The following is a 19674-nucleotide window of genomic DNA, read 5'->3' as shown; positions in this document are numbered from 1 at the left end:
GCATTAGGGAAAAAAAGATATGTCAAAGCACTCAATAGAGCTTTTGTCATATATCAGGAGCAGAACAATTGTCTTAATCTCAAGGCTGCACCCAGAAACCAAGATGGCATTGGGACAAAATCTTCCATGTCCTGTGCTCTGCAGCAAGAAGATGACTGCAGTAAGAGGAGAGAGTCCTGGGAGGATTTCAAAGGCTTTTTCCCTTTTAGAATGTCAGCAAAATGAAGAAGTGATATTGAGGAAGGAGGGAGGCGGAGATGGGGAAAATGAAATTTCTCTCACTTACAATAAGACTACACAAATAATTCTTATGAGGCAGTGAAAAGAATTGCACTGAAGAGGCTCATAAAAACACAATGTCTAATTTTTCTAATCTGGGTGTCCTGCAAGCAATGGTCTGCACTGAGACTAATATTCATCCCTGTTCAGAGTACCAGCACAAGAGCCATTTCCACAATAAATGACCTTTAAGCTGAGCTGACATGATGTGTAAGTTCTGTGCCAGCCCTCTGCACTGCAGCAAATTGCACATCAGGAAGGTAACGTTTGCCTTTTGTCTATGAAAAATTGCTCACATCCTCCACCACCACTCCTAGCCATTCCTATCACACATTTGTTTGCAAGTAATTTTGACTAGGAGCGCAGGAATGAGGCACAGGAGCACCTGGGCTCCTCTCTGCTCCAATCGCATGGAAAATAACAGAAAGAAAGCCTCGGCGAAGGGATGGTGTTGTAGGTCTAAGCCTTTTCAAACAAGCACCCTCTCCTCTGCAGACTGCGGTTGAAGACCACAGAAGCTGCTGTCCTCCCAGCAGCCAAGCAGTTGGGTTGATCACTGCTTCTGCAAAAAGGATTTCTTTGTATCATAGACCAGACTGCCCAGAGCCACATTCAGCCTTGCCTTGAAGTATATCCTTACCTATTAGCAAACCCTACTTGAGTAGTAATGTGCTGAACAGGCTGCCCAGAGAGGTTGTGGATGCCCCGTCCCTGGAAGTGTTCAAGGTCAGGTTGGATGGGGCCCTGGGCAGCCTGGTCTTGTATTAGATATTGAGGTTGGTGGCCCTGCCTGTGGCGAGGGGGTCGAAGCTTGATGATCCTTGAGGTCCCTTCCAACCCAAGCCATTCTGTGATTCTATGATGCTATAAAGTCCCTCCAAACACCAACAAGCCTGTCTGAAACAAGCAGCCCTGCCACGTGTGGCAGCAGTCACGCTGAAGTCCCATTCCTTTTTGCTACCTTGGCAATGAAGTCCATATCAGCAAACACAGCTGTGTCTGGAGACAGAGTTGAGCCACTCCTTCAGTCCTCAGAGCTGTACATCCTGACAAACTTACTGTATATGCAATGCATGCTTTCCCTAGGCAGCATGTTAAACACAGCAAAATGAGATCAGGTCCTCAGTAGTTTTGCAAAATTGTTTTTGATCATATGCTGTGTGAGTAATTTACAGAGAAAAGCATAGGAAAGAATTGAGCAGATGTTGTCCCACTGACTGTGCAGGCATGGAAAGAAAAGAGGTGGTAGGAGCAGCTTGGAAGAGGGCTGACTGCATCCTGCATAGTCTGCCCTCCCATACACCTCACAGAGCCTCCTTCATTTGACTGCAATATTTCCCAGCAGGTTTGATGCAAATATGATATGATAAGCAAGGGAGCAAGAGGGAAGCGGGGGAAATAAACATGTTTAGCAGCTTGTGCTTTGGCTGCGTTCTTTGTGCTACTTATTAACTAACAAGACATAGAAATATGGCGCTGCTTGAACAGTATCAACTACTCACGTTGAGTGATAATCAGGCATGAGTCCAGCAAGTTGAGCGCTTTTCTGCTTGTATCATTTCCTATCTTTTTGCATCTCTTTGAACTGATGCTATTACACTTTTCTCTTGCCTCTGCACTTGTCCCTGCCTGGAGCAGACAGCAGTTGTGGAGTCGCGAGTAATGTCTGAAATAGAAAAATACTGCAATCAAGAAAACCCTATTTAAAAACCAAGGATATCTATTTTTTCCTTTGATTTTTTTGTGTCTTTTTTCCTTCAAAACATCCTTTGTAATCCTGAACATCACTGTGAAATGGATGTTGACAGTTCTCATTTACTTCAGAGAGGACTTCATCAAAGGAAATGTTGCAGTGTTCTTTCCCTCCCCTCTACACACATGCTTCTCTCCCCACTCGCCCAGCACACACAAACACTGTGGTTTTCTTTCCCATTCCCTTTTCTGTTCTGTGTCTGCAAGCACAGACAAGGAGCACAGCTCTTGGATGGGAATGAGTTACGTTCTTCAAACACACACAGCTTGTACAGAGGTCTGGGGGACTCGGATTGGGTTCTGTTTCTTAGAGTAAGGAAGAAACTGAAAGGTGAGACAATTTGTTTGAGAAAATCAGAAGGCACAGATGGAGAAGCCTGAAAACATCCATGTCCTGACTGGGGGTGAACTTTTGCAGCCAAAGAACTCACCCTTCATAAGAGACAGATTTAGATAGCTTGAGATGGTCTGCTGTGAAGGAGAAAGGTAGTGAGCGATGCTAGCAATTCTAAGAACAGATCATCACATTACTTACGTGACATCAGATGGCATTTATCAGTTAACAAGAACAATAGCACATCAAAGACCTGTTGCGTTTAAAGCCCTCCCAGGAAAGAAAACAAACATAAAACACTGCTAGGCAGTCTCTGATAATAAAGTCAGGCTGGATAGGCAGTGATAGACACCTCCCTCAGTGCTCCATGCCCCACAAAGCACCTGCATGCCCTGGCTGTCCCTGCTGCCTCCTGCAGCTGTCAGCAAGGCTTGGTGGGCAGGAGGAAGGGTGGCCTTGTGCAAGACACCTGTCACACCCAGCACCAGTGTTTTGTGACCACCTGCTATTTTTGTATTTGTAAGCCTTCATTGTGGTTTCCTGGCTATTCCCTTAATTGCATTAATTTATATTTGCATAGAAAAACCAATCTCAACTCATCTGTATCAATAATTCAGAAGCTTTCCTTTCCTCTTCAAATAGTAAGCAGATGTCCTGGATTCCTACTGTATCCAGTGCTTAGAATATGAATGTGGTGGCATCAGTTACTGCTGCAGTTCAGTAGCAGTTTCTGTTATACATTTCAGCATTATTTATAACTTGATCGCTATGCTTTCTAGACTCAGCCCATACATCTTCCAAGGAATGGACACCACATTCACTTCTTGGAGAGGCTCCGAAAGCAGCAGTAAGTATTCCCTTCTCCCACCCAACAAACTTTCTTCTGGACAGCTTGGTTAACCCTTTCTGTAGCTATGACAAAGCTGAAGGAACTGTTTCCCTCTTCCTCTGCACCAGGAGCACTCACTCACCCGTATACCTCCTGAACATCCCTGAGCAGGCTCAGGCCACCTCATCTCAGAGGAATTCATTACAATGTGCATTCATGGCAGTCATTTTACACTAGCAACACAATACAAATACTAATGAATTCTGGGCTTGTTTTGAGGCAAAAAAAATAGTTTTTCCTGTTGGAGGCTCAGAGAAGCCTGTGCAACAGGAACTGGCTGCAGTATGAGTGCCTGAAAACTTTCAAAACCAGACTTTTTGCCAGTGGGAATACAACAAAGCTTGTGGCCAGGACAGCTGGAGTACAAGTGATGGGCATGCCCCAAGGCTGCATCAGGCTTTTGAGACAATCTCTGCATGAACAGCAGAGGTGAACAATCCTACTATGGGGATCCCTGAAGAGGTGAAGCAGTAGTACTCCAAAGGGCATATCTGCATTCCTGGAATCATCAAGGTGCATGGGCAGCCCACCTGTGTCTTCACCTATGGGAAACTTGCCAGTGACAGCAATCAAAGTGTTTAAAGTTGCCGAGCATCAGGGGAAATTCTGCCTTGTGAGCCCTGCCTGTTGCCCAGAGGAAAAAAGAGATTTCCAGCCCACGTCTCACGCGCTCATACCAACATGGAAAGGACCCCCCTCCTCCTTCATCCTTCCAGCAAAGTCCAAAACTCCCCAAAGAAGTGGACACAGGGTGCAAGGGATAAAGCTCCTTTCTGATGCAGTTTTCAGCCCAGAAGAGCCATAAATGGAGGCGGTTTCACCTGGATCAGCCCCAAGGAAGCAGGCATACTGCCTTAGGCACAGTGCTGCCTTTGGCTCCTTCCCCAGCCCAAGGTCATCCCCGTGGTTAGCCCTCCTCCCTGGAGCTGCTCTGACTGAAAAATGAGTGCCTCCAAGAATGGTATGGCAGAACACTCCCACACACAGCTGCAGAGAGAGATATTTAACAGCACGGATGTTATTGAAGTGCAGACTGTAGAGCCCCTTCTCTTCCTGCAGTATAAAAAGCAGCATTACATCATGCCTGTGCTGAGAAATACTCCTCCTTTAAGGACAGCATAGAGAGGTTATCTCAGAAAACATGACAAAAATGCAGGCAGGTGGACACAGACAAGGCCAGATCCTTCCACTCCTGTGTTGGTGACCTTGCTTGTGTTGTTCTTCTCCCTGCCTGTGGGACATAACACCCTGGGGAGAGGAGAGGATGGGGGTTTGTGGTTCCCCATTTCTTCTGCTGCCCATGAAACAATGACAGAAACACCCATAAGAGTTCAACATGATGGAAATGTATCTCACCTGAGATGTTAAAGCCCTAAGGTGCCAAATGTCTCCTGGGAGCTAAGAAGAGCCAAAGACCACGAGGTATGTCAGCAGCATCTGAAAGGCACACAGAAAACAGGAACTATAATCAGTCCAGGCCAGATCACCAACCACAACCATGGTAGTAGTTTCTCCCATGCTATGTGAAAGATCCTCGGATTTCATTTCTGCTCTCTGTGCTGATGATGCTGACAAGAGTTAGGATACATTTAATACCAGGTGAAAAGTTTAAGACAATGCTGCACACGAGTGAACCCTTACAGGAGTCTGGCAGAGAAGATTTGCTTGCAGCAAAAAGGCAGACATTCATCTTGATATCTTTCCTATCACCTACTGCTGCTCTCTTTGTCACTTTGTTGCTCTCTCTCCTTCTTCCCAAATAAGTATTTCACTTAGGGAAAAAAAAAAATAGAAAAAATAAATTTGTTTCCAGCCCTATAATAGATGCACTTCTTTTACTTCAGGATTGATCTCTTTGTGTGTTGGTAAAAATTTACAGTCTACTTCCAGTATTTTTGTCACACATTTCCACGTTTTTCCATTTATGGGACAAATTATATCAATAAAAATCCAATTTGCTCTGCTGTATTTAGGGAACAACTCCTGTATGAGAGCTGATTCTCTGAGGTTCTCAGTTTCTCCTACAAAATGCTCTACAGCTTAACATCCTTCTTGGGAAGAACATCCTCAGAGTTGCCTTGGGGAGGATCAAGAATAAAGCATTTTCCATATAGCTTTGGCCAAAAATTGATGTCCCATTAAATGCAGGGAGTTTAGAAGGGTAGCAGTAGCGGTGCTCAATGAAGATCTACTTTTGATTTATTTAATGATATCAGATACTGTCTGGTGATTATATTGAACAAATAGTATTAAATCTTTAAGAAGAAAATAACTTTTAATTTTGAAAAAATAATAAAGGCAAAACATCTCTAAATCATTAGCTGTAGCACTGTTATCTAATAAAATATCCAAAATTTAGGTGTCATACATTAGCCTAGAATATTCATTTCTGTTTATGAATTATAATGGTAAAAAGAGATGCTTTGAAAAAAAAAATTGAGAATGGTCTGAAAACTAAAATAATAGCAAAACCTTCACAAAATAAACCCACAAATTCTGTTTCTTGAGCTGTTATTGGAAAAGTTACCATATTTGTGTGAAATCACACAGATGAGACATATGCAAGCATCCTGCTCAGCATGAGCCCCAAACACCCACCACAGTGCTAGATTAACTGCAATAACGTGTTCCAAAAGGCAGATACACTGCAAAGCAAACTGCACAATTCTTTAGTGCGCTTTGACATCCAGAAGGCGAAGGTACCATTGAGCATTCCAAATATACCAAGCCTACAACAATGAATCACAAGGCTGCAAGAAAAAAATATGAACAGGTTGCCAGCCACAGTCAGATATTACCACAGAAGGGAATAGTCAGTCTCCGAGGAAGAATGGGCTCCGTATGGGCCGGCTGCCTCCTAGAGAGCTGGAGTTATTTCTAGAAAAAGCAGATTGTAAGCAGGAGCTTTGCCCTGGAAAGTACCTATTTCTCTGAAGTAGAGTTATTGAGCACGCATGAGGAATGAACTTATTTTTTTTTTTGTACAACAGAGAAATGCAAAACAAAATGAATGTAGTTCTCTACCTTTCCCACAGTAGATCAGAGACTCATTCCAATAGGACTGCCTCAGTTTCATGAAATAATGAACAAAGGAAAATCTGCACAATAAAGCGTGCTTTTTTTCATGTGCTCCTAGCATATATGCTTTACTCTTTAACACTTTCTTCCTTTGACATTTATTTTGTAAAGGTAATAAAGTCTTGAAAATAAAGGACATCCTACCTCATGTCTTCTTCACTGAAGCTTTCATGATAGATGTGATTTATCAGCTGAATATACGGAGGATAACGCTAGCAACGTGGTCAGAGCACGGGGTCAAGCCCAACTCCAAAACAGAACAAAACTACACAACCCATTGCCTAAATCTTGGTATAGATCCAGGTAAAACAATCCAGTTCTCCATTGGTTATGGACATGGCACTTCTCAGGCTGACAGAGGACTGTACTCCCCTCAGGGATAGCTCACAGCTCCCCAGCTGTTCTACTGCCTCAAGAATGAGAATAAAATCACTAAAAGTGGCACACTGCAGTGAGAGCCAGCCAGCTCCTGCCAGCACTGACCCCCCTGACTAATCTGAGCCCGATCGATTTGGAAAAATCTTGTTCTTCTCTATCATCTGCTTGGTTGGAGGTATAAAGGAAAAATCTGACTTGTTTCTGTGTTTTAAATATTGTCACACATCAAATGACTGCTTTTATTTTAGAACCTGAACTTGTCAATCTGTCCCTATTGAAACAGGTGCATGAGGTCTCAAGTTGCATCAGCTAATTGTCCCTCTCATTAATCTCATGTCCATTCCTAAAGGCAAGTTGAGGAATTCTGGTTTACAGATCTAAGTAGTGTTTTACATTTAGCTCATTGGCAAATAACCACCAGGAAATAAAGAATCTGATACACAAAAAATACGTGGTGGGGACCAGCACTGAGATTATTTCTCCTATTCCAGACAAATGGAGATCCAGAATACTCACCATGTGACTCCTACTAATGATCACAAAACAAATCAGTGAGGTTTTGTGTTTTCCAGGGGCAGCTAAATTATTTGCCATTTGTGCTGAAGGTTTCCAGTGCCTAATCTCAAAGCAAACCCTGCTGGAGCCAGTCAGGGACTGGCAACCAGGTGAGTTTTGCATGACTTTTAAGTTTGATGGAAAATATTTCTCGCTGCTGGTAGAAGGGAGTCACTGAATTTAATTACTTCAAGCCACAGTCATACAATTAAATAAATAAATAAATAAATAAATAAATAAATAAAAAGCAGAAATAATTCATCTTTGCTTCACAACAGAGAGAGGAAAAAAAGAAAAAAAAAAACACACAATCTCAAACTAAGGCCAAAGTGTGGTAAAAGGATCTTGCATTTCAGGAATGAATAATAAATTCAAACATTGAGTTCACTTTCGTTCTTCAAAACCATATTTTTTCAGCATACTTATTGTCAGCACTTTTTTCCCTCTGCTCAGCTTGCTGTCTAATTACCATTGGTGAGAAATTTCTGGAGCCACAGAAAAGGAAGGTTTAAAAATTAAAAATAAAAAAACACTGTCATCACTGTTATAAGTGCACAGCACAAATCACTAATATTTCCAATGGTCTCATAAGAGAAAGAGGCATTAGTTCTGTCTCACAGATAGTAAACATGGGCACAGATCCTTGAAATCACTTGATGCAGTCATGGAGAACACCTGAGGCTCTGCTCACCTTATCAAGTAGCACAGCTTTCTCAAAGAGTGAGTCTTCAAGTAGAGAAGACTATGTGAAGACCAGAGGTCTACAATATTTTGTGTGGTTTACAATACCCATGCAGGTAGCCCTTCCTATTTATTTACTTCAAATCTGGATACATAGAATCATAGAATGGCTTGGGTTGGAAGGGACCTCAAGGATTATCAAGCTCCAACCCCGCCTGCAGTAAGGGCCAACAACTTCCATATCTAATACTAGGCCAGGGTGCCTGGGACCCCATCCAGTGGAGATCCATAGAGACAAACCCACATTAGCAGACAGAGTGAATTATGTGCAAATCTTTAGCGTGCTCCAAAAAGTTCATGGGGTCCAAGCCTACTCCATGAAGGGAATAAAAACTCCAGTGAAGAGGAATGATAAGAAAATTGATATCAAAACATACTCCGGCTGTGTTCTAAAATGCTAATGCAGACTACATTGCATGTACTGAGATAAACCAGGCTAATTCTGGTCCCATTTACATCATCTTTTCACTTCAGAAAAAGGTGCACTGTGAGATGATTTGAGTGTTTCAGAAGTATAGCCAGAAGTAGTCACTATAGCACTCAGTCAACAGTTACTACTGATTGCCTGAAGACGGGGATTGTCCAAGTTCCATTCTTCATTCTTCTTCTGTACTTTTCTTCATGCCATAACCATTATCAGGACTATTTATAAATGGAAATGAAAGTTGCACACCAAGGAAAAAAAGAATATCTTTTTCTTTTGATGGTATGTTGCTTGAAAATGCGGGAACTTTTTTTCAGCTAAAACCTCACTTCTTGTAATACTGGAAATGTCCTCAGTTGTCCTTAGAGTCCTACCTTCCCTTATGGAAGCATTTACTACCATGTGCTACTGGGGGCAAAGGAAGCAGATGCTGAGACAGCAGTTATGACCTTGACACTATGGTCAGTGGCAAGGTCAAGTAAAACCCAAGATCCAAACAGTACTCAGCTCTCTCCAAAATGACAAAAGATCTGTGATGAAGCGTGGGTTTTAGAAATCTAGTTACATCTGTACTTATATTTTTCTTTCAAGAATAAATGGCATTTTCCTTCTAAAAAAAACTTGCACAATTTAAAGACAAAGTCAATGAGGAGTACCAACTATGGCTAATATCACAGTGTTATGATGACTGTGCAAAGGAGGCCTTCTTTTCTTTCTATTCCTCCCTGACTCTGCCAGTATCATAGGATCACCCAAGTGCTTTGTGCACATGCATTATTCAAGACATGCACTTTTTAATGAGAAATTTTACACAGAGAAAGCAGGCACTGGTAAGATGTACAATGTAAACAATACGTAGAGAAGTTATCAGTATGTACATGGTGGTAATATTAGGCAATAAAGGTGCTACCACAATTGATTGATATGCCTTAATAATGCCTTTCAGTTTTCCTAAGGGAGGAAGAACAAAATGGATCTGAGACTTCCCCGTGTTAAGGATGGTATTTTGTAAGTTTGTATTTCTTTACAGTCACTTTCTAGGAAAGGACTTTGCAACGAGTTAATCTTCTCTTAAAGAACCCTTCCAGTGTGCTTCCCTTTACAAAATGGCATTAGCTGTTATTAAAATACATATTTATTCACGTGGAATTGAAAATATTCTTATTTCATTAGGCTTCTACAAGTATATGGTAATGGTAAATGTATCGGGTCACTGCACTATCTGCATCATATTTATCTCCTCTTAGATTCTGTTTGCAAGCTAGGAATAGATTAGAGCAAAATATATTTTAATACAACGTAAAACACAAAGCACTTCAAAATAAAATCATTCTTTTCCATCTGGTTGCTTTATGAGTTTTGCCTCGGGGTTTGATTTCATAAAAGCCAGACAGGAGTTCTGCAGCTTGTGCCATCCAGAGACTTTAAATGTGGGGATGGAGATTGTAAAGGTGGTTTGAGATTTCCAAGCTGAATGTTTGTGTTCATAAGAAAGAACCACTTGCCCATAAAGGCAAAGCTAAATTTGTTCAGAATCTGTACAGGAGGAAGAAAAAAGTAATGTGATTCTATCAGCATAAACAGCAATATAATGAGCTGCTTTATGGAAGAGCCCAGTCCTTCAATGTACAGACACCCCCAACCACCCTTAGACCCAAGCCTTCCTGCAGTGTCCTGAGCTTTCTCACCTCTTTGGCCTGAAGCTACTGCTTATTTAACCCACTATGACTTCTCTGACTTTCAATACTTCAAAGTCCATAGAAGGCAACACGTCGGATCAGCCAAAAAACGTCACTCAATACCATCTGCAGCTAAGTTTCCTGCAAAGGAAGTGACCCCAACAGAAGCCTATATAAGATGCCTCCATGAGTGATTATTGTTCTACTTTTTAAATGCATTAATGTATTTATGTCCATTTTGAATCTCTTTCCAATCTCTGTTCTTACTCCTTTTTTCATGCTGTGTTACAAGGCTGGCTATTTCCAAAATGTAAGTAGACATATACAGTTAATAGCTCACTTCTCAGTATTGCATAAACAAGACACATAACATAGCAGATCTGAACCTTATTGTGCTGGAAGCTACATGCCAGTTAATGAGACACATTGTGCTTCATCCCTTGGTCATTTGTTACGCACTCCCGGCAGTCTTCCCTCCAACATTACTGACCACTCCACCACTTTCCCCACTATCAAAAGCTTTACAGAATTGTATTTATTTCCATTCATTATAGCAAAGAGCAATTGCTAAATATCACCAAATTGGTAGTTGCTAAACTTCTAAACCAGTGCTGAATACAATACTGAATGCAACAAGCATACCCTCTATTGAATCACAATTTTCCATTCACAGTTGCATTCTGTAATTTAGCAGCTTAATTGCTATACAAAGCACCTAGAAGGGCCCACCATGGTATTTGCAGACTACTAATCTTTTCATCAAGATGGCGGATTTCAATTGTTTTGCAGAAATCAAAATATATGATGTTGACATTATTAAACAGAGCAAAGTGATGTTTCATAAATCTACAGCAACGCTTTGGTTATTATTTTAATTCCTTACCTATGAATCCTTCCTTTTACGTGATTTATCCTCCAGAGAGCCAGGAGATTAATTGGTCTATAATTTGCTGGGTCATTCAATTTACCCTATCAAATAGTGGCACAATATTAGCTCTGGCATTCCTCGGCCCTCGTGCTCTAACACTTGTTAGAAATCAGTGCAAGCAGGTCATACATCTCCTCAGGCAATCCTTTCCATACTTCTGGATGCAGGCGCCAGAGTCCCGAGATTTAAAAGTGCTTAACTTCAATAGTTATTTAACATCCTCCCTAATTAAGAACAGAAGACAAAGTGTTTGTTACCATGCTGAGACACAAAGCCATCATTCTGCTTCTTTTTGACCATAGGAAAAAACCATCATTGACCAGTCCTGAGGCAAAACTTCAGGGGATAGGTGCTCTTTTTATTAGACTGACAGCACTGATCACAGAGATAGTAGGTCTAATAAAGGATTTTATCACTCTCTGAGAAGTTTGCCTTACCTAAATCTTTAAGTTACCAACAGTGCCGTTATAGAAGGAATTCTACTTTTTTTAGTGTAGAGACTGATCATTTTGTAATTCTTGACTGTGACCTTCCATGTGTCAAGGCTAAGGTCTTATCTGTTCCTCATACATTTGAGGAGTTACAGAATTGGAGGGGTCCAACCTCCTGCTGAAATGGACACTCTCCCATTGGTTGCACAGGTAGGCATCCACCCAGGCCTTGAATATCTCCATAGGAGAATCCATAAGCTCCCTAGGCAACCCTGTTCTAGTGCTCCATCACCCTTACTGTAAAAAAGTTCTTCTGCATGTTTGCATGGAACTTTCTATATTCAGATTTCAGGCCATTACTCCTTGTCCTATTGCTACACGCCACTGAGCAGAGCCTGACCTCATCCATTTACCTCCTACCTCCTTTTAGATATCTATAAACATTTATCAGATCCCCCTTCAGTTTTCTCCCTAGGCTGAATGGACCCAGGTTACTCAGCCTTTCCTCATCCAGGAGATGCTCCAGGCACTTAATCATCCTTGTGGTCCTCCCTGGACTCCTACTAAAACAGGGAGGTTTACACTGTTCAGCATTGTCTTCAGCCTCTTTTATCTATTTTCCAAATTTTAAGAGCATCACATTCCCGTTTACTTTCTGTTAACATGAATGTGCAAACATATCCAGTTTCTCATATAATTGCTGATCCCACTTCTAATCTGCAGCTGTCTGTAGCTTGTATTTCCCTTATTACCAAATTTCAGGGGCTTGAAATTTAATAAACCTCTCTTGAAGAGTTTTCTATTATCATCTGTACTCTGATGTTTCAATTTTTCTCATTATCAGCTGGGCTTTTGAGAATTATCCCTTTTTACAGCAGAGAGAAAGTAAGAGAGATTGCTGAGCACGTCTGTCTTCCAGTTAGGATCAGCAAATGCAGTTGGGGTTTAGCACTCACATTTCATCAGTGCTATTTACTTTCTTGCTCAGCGATCGTTGCCTTATGTAACAGAACAAGACCTAACACTGTTTTTTCCTAATAATATCTAATATTTATTTTTTGTTTGTTCTTAGAAAACTACCTAACGTTTTTAGAAATTCGAAGGAAAGAAGTTTTAGCAACTGCTTATTCCCTCTACTTATCTCACTTAAATTATAAGGGGACACTGTCGGTAACCTACTGCCTCCCAGTCCTTCTGTATGGAGGTCTGTGAACTTCAGCATGTAAGAGGCTCTTAGATAAATCACTTTAGGGGACAGCATCTTTCTTGCAGAGATCTCCTCCCAGGCTACAGGTACCCAAAATATATACACACTAGCTATTTAATTTAGTTTTCCTGCAGAGGCTATGAGCCGTGATTTGGGCACTCTGGCTATCTTTCTCTTGCTACCAGCTCTCAATAATACTAATGATATCCAATTTCTTTTCACAAATGGGAATGTGTAATTCCTCTTGTTTATGGCCCAAGCTTCTCATGTTCTTAAAAAGACTATTAAAGAATTGCTCTTCTTTAAACCCCTCAGTGCCTTAGCTCTTTGCATGACTGTAACCTTGAGTTTAAGCAACATGACTTGGTGCAACTTACTGTGTTAGTGTCTGTTAATTCACCATCAATTGTATGCTATTTTTAAATCCTTTGGGTCATTTTAGGAGGTAACTCCCCAGAGATGGGCAAGAGACATAGACCCAAGTCAATTCATATACCTTCCAGCCTTCCTCTGCTACTTCTGGTGTGCTGACACGTGCAGCTCTGCAATGCCAACACATTAGGGGTGTAAAACACTCCCTCTCTCAGTTAGAAGTGGTGCTGTGGAGAATTACATCCAAAGCTTTTCTTAGATGTGCTTTCCTCCCTTACCTATATCACATAATACTGAAGTCCAGAGGTCACCTCCTCTTCCAAAGAAAGCTCTTCTGTATGTCCATACAGCATAGTGATATATACCTATTACATCAAAGTTATTAACAGCATTGGTTTGGGTAACCACAGGTTGTGCAATCCACTGTGGTAGCACATATAAAATGCCTCCAATTCTACAAGTAATATCATTTCTCTAGGATGTAAAGGATTGCATCCAGCTTTCACTCCACTAACACAGGCTACGGGCAACCCACTTTATCATGATTCCAACTTGCAGCACCAACAGAGGCCTGGAACACCAAATATTCATTTTCTAATACAGATACCCTGATGGATAGCTCCACCCTCCCCCAGGCACTGTTAATCCAGGGCTCATACTGAAATATACATGCTTCATGTTAGCTATTTTGCTTTCACTGGTGGGTATTCCTCAGGTAGTTCTGCACAGCCTTGGGATGAGCTGCAGGGGCTAGCTCTGAGCAGCCCTCAGGGATATAGTGTCAACTATTCTCAATTTTGGTCTGCAGAGACAATCTGACAAGTGCAGCTAGACCTGATAACAAAGATCATGCCAGAAAGGTGCCAGATGCAGTGCTGTATCCCCCTCTGTTCGCTTGGCACCCGGCAGGCTATTTAAATTCTTTCTCCTATCCATAGACAAACTGTGGGACACAGCATACTCGCATGAAGACAGCCTCCCAGTCTTCACATGAGCAAGTCCTTGTGAAGTACCATGTGGGCTGAAGAGTCCAGCTCTTCATATGGGGAGAATGGCATCCTGCATGTTTTTGCACAACCACCAAGACAGAGTATTTGCACTTCAAGGTAGCAGCAGGATAAATCCTCCCTTGGCTGTCTAAAGTAAACAAACATTATCTTCAGCGGGAGAGATTTGCAGGTAATCAGTTCAGTGTGAGCTCTCGGTACAGCACTGTGGCCCTGGACAAATGTAATCATTAGGTACATAATTAAAGAGTACGGATGGAAGTAGGGAGCTTAGATTTTCTCTGCACGTGAAACTTATCCACCTGCAATGGAAATACTGTGTCTGTTGCTCAAAAAAACTCTAAAAAGGTAGGAAAAAATTCAACACGTATCCCTGAGAATGATTAGGGAATATGATAACACATTTAAGAACAACTGATTTTAGATGCTTCAGATATCTATCCCATCAAGTTGCAGGAGTTACTCGGTTAGGTTCTAAAAAATTCTACCTGCTCAAAAAGCCTGAGCAGAATTCATGCTCTTATCTAGCAGTCAAATACATCAAAGAGCAGATGGCTAGAACCTGAGGCTGGGAAAAATGAGACTGGAAAACCAGTGCAGTTTTAAACAACATTTATACTTAATCACAGGTAAATTGGATTCTCCATGACAGGAAGACTTTGCAGTAAAGGGATAGGGTTTAGTTTCACTAATGATTCGAAAAAAGTTATCTCAGGGCAGCCCTGTGCCCTTGACTATTGCTATGGGAATCCCACGCTGAAGAAACCCTGCCATGCTCCCCCTCTTATTCACCCCAGGAGGGCGGGCATACTGGGGCACATTGAGGCCAATCCACAAGGCAGTGCACATCTGCAAGAAGATACTAAGATGGCTTCAGGGTCCTGTCCTGCAACATTTAGCTGGTGTGATAGAGGATGCTGCCTGTCCCACCTGCATGCTCTCTCTGCTTATCTGTATCATCAAAGCAAGAGCTCAAGGGACTGGGAAGGTCTAATTCCCATTGCCACAGCTCATTGATTCAAGAGCTAATGCAAACCACAATTGATTGTGCAAGTAATTAATAAGTCAGAGTGATAAGCGCAGTGCTGCAGAGAGGCTGAAGGCAGGTCAAGCTGTGACCCTGCTGGAAGTCTCCAGACAGAGGAAGGAAATCTTCCCCATATGAATCACCTGAGTTTGTGCATCAGAGTCTTTAATTCACAATAATTTAATTCTCTGAGGCATAAACTAGAGATCTACAGCCACTTAAAACCCTCGAGTGAGAGCATCCAGGCATGCTATGAATTTTGCTCACTGTCTTCACAACTACACTTCAATTTCTGCTTCTCATGCAGATGGAGACCTGGAGCCAAATAACTGCTGTTCAAACTTAGCCTCATGCATACTCCCAAGGACAGGTTTGACTCTATGGTGTCTTGATGTTTTGATCAGAAGGTGTGCTTCTAAGCAGCTCTATGTGCAGCTCCCTTCTGCTCAACTGATGGCATCTTTTACCAGTCTTGCTGTGAGAGGGGCATGTTCCCCAAAATATTGTTTCTGAGAGTTGATGTAAAGTGCTTGAAGGTCTCATTTGGACCTAGCACTGCCTTATGGAAGGAATTTTGTAGTTGCTGTAGGTGCATAGCAATGTTCTAGCTGGACTAAGAACTCCAGTTCCTTGCAGCTGAGTAGTGTATAAACATTGAATGCACAGGGTTTTAAAAATTGAGTGTCTTCAACGAGGTCATAAGTACTTATATTATTTCTCCATAATACTAAAAACTAGCATGCAGATTAAGGCAGCGAGGTTCAGAAATATATTTTAATCATTATGTGAGAATTGCAGTAGTAGATTCACACACCTAAACCCAAGCTGGGTTTTAAGAATAGCGTGCCTTTTGTCTTTTATTCAAAGCCAATTAATATTTATACTTTATAGAAAGCTACAACTAAGCTTTAAGATCAATGAAATCTTTCTGATTTAGATCTGTAACTGCTTAAATTACCTTTGTCCTGTCCCACAGCACTGCTGCTTTTAAGTGCTGTTTTTAAGTGCTGTAAGAACAGCACTTCTCTATGCATTCAGTTATAGGGTGATGATAATGACACTTTTTATTCCAGTAGAATTTCATCGAGCTAATAAATATTACTATGCATTTACATCTAGTTCAGATATTTCAGCTGAATATTCAGCTATTTACTTTCAAGAAAAATCGTTTCTTCTCCATGCAGAAATTATCACAGCTCAAGAGAGCCTGATCTCCACCAGTCAGGAATTTACTCTCATCTGAGTAAATCAGCTCCTGCACTAATTTAATTAGAACTTCTGTCTGTTCTAATCTGATCCTTTATAGAAGAGAAGAAGTGGAAGTGAACCAGGGATATCGCATTAGAAATTTTAGCTACATCTAGAATGCAATCAGTGGGCTGTGTTAGACAACTATGGCCAGACTCTGCTGAGGCTTTCTATAGAAAGTAGTTGATGGCCTCCAAGAAGAGGCAAAATGATTTGACCCACTCTCCCTGCAGCAGTGAACGTAGGTAAACCCACCAGTGTTGCTGGCCCATCATCTCCAGCCTCTTCAATAGCAAACCTGCAGCCCCAACTGGACAGCCAGAGATAGGATCTGTACCTCATCCACGCTTCTGCAGCTTGCACCCCTAGCAATGATTTGCCATGCAGCAAAGGGCATGTTGCTCACCTCCCCATAGCTGAGGACCTGCTGTCTGACATTTCCAAAGGGGTTCCCTGCACTGGTGCAGCAGCTGCCAAGCACAAGCCAGCGCAGCATAGGCTCACCCTGCCCCTTCCACACGATAACCCATTTATCTCACCCTGCTGTTAATAAGCCTTCACAGCTCAAAAAGCAGGCATCTTTGGAAACAACAGCTTAGACTTTGTCCTGATTTCACTCCAGCTCCCTGCTGACAGATAGTGCAAGCAAGCTCTTATATCTTGTCTCACTTTTCTGATTAAAAGTATTATCTTTATGTGAGGCTAGAATTTAAGGCATCAGATTGGACTCCAGCTGTAGGTAAGTGACAGTGTTTGCTAGATAAGTATCCTGAATGCTTTGCCGAGGGTTTGGTCTTCTGAAACAAACTGTAATGATACCATAAATAAAAAGTGGTACGCAGAAGGGCTCAAACTGACTTTCAGCTTTAGCACAGTGATAAAAAGGCACTGCCTTTCACCTAGAATACAAGAAACCTTCCTGCACAGGGTTATCCAGAAAATAATCCTATAAACATGCACAATTAAAAGGGGGAATAAAAAAAGCAAAGGGCTGTGCAACAACAGTTTTCCCAGGTAAAGCACAGATAAAAATGCACATGCAAAGTACCCTGTCACAATAAAACACAGGAGCTCATTGATCACTTTAAACCATAATCCTCAAGCAAATACAAATCTTCTTCTTACCTCTAAAAATAGAGCTGGATCTTTAACCACATTGGAGGAGTAGATAATAACCATCAAGAACCCACAGAGACTCAGCTACCAGCATGAAGATTTTCCTCTATTTGAGAAAGAGCACAGATTTAGCTTTCCAAACATAAATGGGAGACAGCATAAGGGAAATCAGCGTCTGCTGAGGGGAATATTTTTTTCTAGGTAGGATAATGATAGTTCTCTCAGGCTCTGTCATATACATAATTGGTTCTCTTTTTTCATTAATGAATCTCTATCTCTGGCTCACTGAACTAGACCACACGAATAAAGGTGATCCAACAAAAAAATAATACACTTTACATTAAAAATCATTCATTTGTATGGAAGTACAGGAGAAGTGAAGTTGGCCTGCAGAAGAAAGGCCTCCTCTCCCATACATTCATAGAAATGAATGATTTCACTAATGTAAAGAGAGGTCTACTACCATTAAACCTTGTCAATGAGATCAGAAACAGGGCCCTGCTATCTGTTCCTTAAAGTACATTATTTTTGTTAGATCACCTTTGTTCATAACACGGCCATTGAAAATTTAATGTACTCACATATATCACTGTCAGACTTTATTGCACATTCACGGAGAAAAGTAATTCCATCAAGTGATAGACTATGAAGGCTACTAAATATAGATTTATTGGAAATTCCAGTCGAAGATAAGTGAATCCTTTCTGCCAGCTGGAATGGAGAGCTACACTCAAGCTATTTTCTTACCTGTCTATCATTCTTGATAGAGAAAAAGACGTATGTTGACGTATGTTCTAAAATCAGATTATCACTGCAGTATCTGTAAGGTTATTTTTAAGTATCCAGTGTTTGTCTTAGCTCTGGAACAAAAGCCATTTTAGTCCATAAACTAACCAATTGGCCAGAATGTACTGAATAAAGTAAGTTGTTAGGAAAACAAAAAAAAAAAATCCCTTTCCAACAAGGTCCTGTTCCTACATCTCATATTCAGAACACAGTTCCCAGGCCAAAACTCAACATCTGGTGATCAGCAAGGTGATGCAGGGCACAAGAAGACAACCAATATCAGAGGATCCACACGAATGCAAGCATCATGGACTGCCATGGGGGCAGCTGGAGTGCCCATGGTGCAATCTCTTGGAAGAAAGGTATTCACTTGCTGACCAGAATAAAGTCATCAGCCAGCCAAGTTGCTTTTGTCTCCATTTCTCACTGCAAACCAGAAAGATTACAGTGGGGCACGAGGAGGCTGCAGCAGACCTGCTGACAGGGGCTTGGTGGTCAGGGAAAGGCTGTTGCCATAGCCTGCTGTACCACACAGCCTGGTGCTCCATCTTTTGCCATAGGGCTGGGGTTATAGCCAAATCCTGGCTGTGGATCAAAGCACCTAATGCTGGGTGCGTAGCTGGGGTCATCTCCTTTACTCATCATTTCCTAAAGGCTGCCATGGGCAGGATAGATCCTAGTAGGTTTGAACCAAGACAGATGTAGGGGAAAAAAAAAAAGTACCCCTCATCAGCAGCATCACTCACAGGCTATGGTCTAAAAAGTACATTCAGTCATAACACTCCTCCATTGATAACTACTTGTATCAAGATCATGAAACTGAGATTATACATTGATTTATATAAATAAATTCATTCAATTTTCATCAACATTCTGGAATACTGTCTGAGTGAATCTACCTCAGATTTTTTTCCTGTTTAAGTTAATTGGCTTAATTTGAACTAACAACACATTGGTAAAGGAGGGGGTGAAGTCTCTAAGTAGCAGTTCCACACCAATTCCAGTAATGCCAGTGGTTTACCCTGAGGATCAGCCTTAGGCAGCAAATGTTCCTACACAAACACACCATTTGAAGAATGAACTTTGTTGCCATTGCAGTAGGCTCCAAAAGTACTTTCATGGGTCGTATATAGTGAAAGGTCATTTCACTGTATTTGCTCTATTTCACATCTTTCCACTTCTTTTAGCTTTACCGTGAGCTGCTGTATTTCTATGGGAATATCAAATCCATCCCAAATACAGCACCATTATTTTGAATCACTACAGCAAAAGAATCTCTAAAAGCACTCATTTCCTAGCACAGCTCACCAACTAAGCCCAGCTAGTACCTTCCTGGTAATGTTACCGGTTTAAGAGACAGAATAGTTGTGTTAACAAAGCTAAGGGTGATGGCCTTTTCTATTTAAAAGTCAGAGTGCTCACTACCCCATTAAAGCAGAACTG

General features: G+C 41.4%; 1 long non-coding RNA gene across 3 annotated transcripts in view; it reads right to left on the bottom strand.

Annotated features, from left to right (window-relative positions):
• Positions 1-1292: 1292 nt before the first annotated feature.
• Positions 1293-19674, bottom strand: part of LOC116216294 — a 51414-nt gene continuing 33032 nt past the window's right edge. Inside the window, exons 2-4 of one of the 3 annotated variants that reach the window (XR_004158785.1) lie at positions 17455-17551; positions 4611-4691; positions 1293-1945 (exon numbers count right to left, since the gene is read on the bottom strand). This is a non-coding gene — a long non-coding RNA (uncharacterized LOC116216294). The remainder of the gene's footprint in view (positions 1946-4610; positions 4692-17454; positions 17552-19674) is intronic. The other 2 variants (XR_004158783.1, XR_004158784.1) reach the window with 2 other exon arrangements.

Source organism: Meleagris gallopavo, chromosome 2, assembly GCF_000146605.3.
Source record: "Meleagris gallopavo isolate NT-WF06-2002-E0010 breed Aviagen turkey brand Nicholas breeding stock chromosome 2, Turkey_5.1, whole genome shotgun sequence".
NCBI lineage: Eukaryota > Metazoa > Chordata > Aves > Galliformes > Phasianidae > Meleagris > Meleagris gallopavo.
This window is presented reverse-complemented; position numbering and strand designations above follow the sequence as displayed.